Source organism: Bison bison, unplaced genomic scaffold (assembly GCF_000754665.1).
Source record: "Bison bison bison isolate TAMUID 2011002044 unplaced genomic scaffold, Bison_UMD1.0 scf7180017864213, whole genome shotgun sequence".
Classification (NCBI taxonomy): Eukaryota; Metazoa; Chordata; class Mammalia; order Artiodactyla; family Bovidae; genus Bison; species Bison bison.
The window spans coordinates 8,753,516-8,756,030 of NW_011494785.1; positions in this window are offsets into that span (position 1 = coordinate 8,753,516).

The window sequence follows — 2,515 nt, forward strand, 5'->3', positions numbered from 1 at the left end:
TCTATTTATGACTTTCTGAAATGAAAATTGTAACACTGCATTTTGAATTGCAGAAGCATGGAGCATCTCTTGATAATTTTCATTTCATAGGTATGAGCTTAGGGGCTCATATTAGTGGATTTGTTGGAAAGATATTTCATGGCCGAGTTGGAAGAATAACAGGTAAAATATTTTTAAATTATATTTATTTAAGTGTTTTTGATAAAATTAATGGTTTATATACTTTTAAGTTTCAGAAATTGTTACTTTATTTAACAGGGGCAATATTTAAGCAATGGAAACAATGCACAAACGTTCATCATTTTTCTATATTATATTCAAAGACTGGTCTTTGTTTTAGTTAGACTCTGAAGTCTTACTTATTCCTTAACCAAACTTAAGTGACCCATACAGAAATGGAAGGGGAATGATTTATTTTTGCATGTGAATTAATTGTGCATGTGAATTTTAAGGAGACCTTATTGTAACAATCCTGAGGAAAGTTTTACCCATTAGAACTTTTACACATGCAAAACTTTTTTCATGTATTAACCAATAATATAACCTGTTATCATATATTTAATTTTTAGAAACTTTGATATAATTTAATTATTTTGAAATTTTTAATTGAACACGTGAAGAGAGAAACAGGAGTTGGTATTTATACCTGGGAGATTCTGGACCCCAGTTCTCATTGTATTTCCTTAACAAAGTTACTGCCTTCATAAAGCTTAGTAACCAAATAATGCTGACATGGATTTTCAGGCCTCCCTTTAGGAATGGCAGTGATTTTAAAACTAGAAAGATAGTATCTTTTCCCAGTTAATTTAACTTTCTAGAATTATTGAGATCTATTCCAAGAAGAATTATAATTATTTAAAATGTTAATACTAGAGTCTTAAGCAAAGGGGGGAGGGGAGAAGTGAATAAATTGTTTATAGATATTTAGAGTCTTTAAAGACCTTAAGTATACCTTACTTTCTTTGATCAGTCTTAATTTTATCTTCCTTATAAAGGATGTGAAAATTGAGGATAACTGAATAAATTCAGGAGGGTCAAAAATTTAGTAACATCTAAGCCAGGATTTATACAAAGATCTCTGGCATCCAAAGCCTATTCTCTTTCAACCACCATACTAGCTCAGCTTGAACTGTTGATCAGCCTACTTTATTTTAAGGTGTGTTTATTCACATATTAGACTAGTTAGAATGGCTCCACATGCCAAGCAATCATCAGAGTTTAAAAGCCAGCAAACATGTTGGATCTACATCAGGGCAATTTACAGGAAGAGAGAAATTTCTGCTTCATTCAGTTATGTTGGATCTAACAACCACTGGATCACAGAAAAAGCAAGAGAATTCCAGAAAAACATCTACTTCTGCTTCACTGAATATGCAAAAGCCTTTGTCTGGATGGATCACAACAAACTGTGGAAAATTCTTAAAAAGATGGGAATACCAGACCACCTTGCCTGCCTGTTGTGAAACCTGTATGCAAGTCAAGAAGCAGCAGTTAAAACCAGACATGGAACAACAGACTGGTTCAAAATTAGGAAAGGAGAATGTGAAGGCTGCATATGGTCATCCTGCTTATTTAACTTATATGTAGAGTACATCACGCGAAATGCTGGGCTGGATGAATCACAAGGTGGAATCAAGATTTCCATGAGAAATATCAGCAACCTCAGATATACAGATGACACCACCCTTATGGCAGAAAGCACAGAGGAAGTAAAGAGCCACTTGATAAAAGTGAAAGAGGAGAGTGGAAAAGCTGGCTTAAAACTCAACATGGCGGAGGAGTAGGACGGGGAGAACACTTTCTCCCCAACAAATTCATCAAAAGAGCATTTAAACGTTGAGTAAATTCCACAAAACAACTTCTGAATGCCGGCAGAGGACACCAGGCACCCAGAAAAGCAACCCAACTCTTCGAAAGGAGAGAGAAGAAATACAGCTCCACCCACCAGAACACCGACACAAGCTTACCCTAACCAGGAAACCTTGACAAGCCACCTGTACAAACCCACACACAGTGAGGAAATGCCACAATAAAGAGAACTCTACAAACTGCCAGAATACAGAAAGGACACCCCAAACTCAGCAATTTAAACAAGATGAAGAGACAGAGGAATACTCAGCAGATAAAGGAACAGGATAAATGCCCACCAAACCAAACAAAAGAGGAAGAGATAGGGAATCTACCTGATAAAGAATTCCGAATAATGATAGTGAAATTGATCCAAAATCTTGAAACTAAAATGGAATCACAGATAAATAGCCTGGAGACAAGGATTGAGAAGATGCAAGAAAGGTTTAACAAGGACCTAGAAGAAATAAAAAAGAGTCAATATATAATGAATAATGCAATAAATGAAATTAAAAACACTCTGGAGGCAACAAATAGTAGAATAACAGAGGCAGAAGATAGGATTAGTGAATTAGAAGACAGAGTGGTAGAAATAAATGAATCAGAGAGGATAAAAGAAAAATGAATTAAAAGAAATGAGGACAATCTCAGAGACCTCCAGGACAAT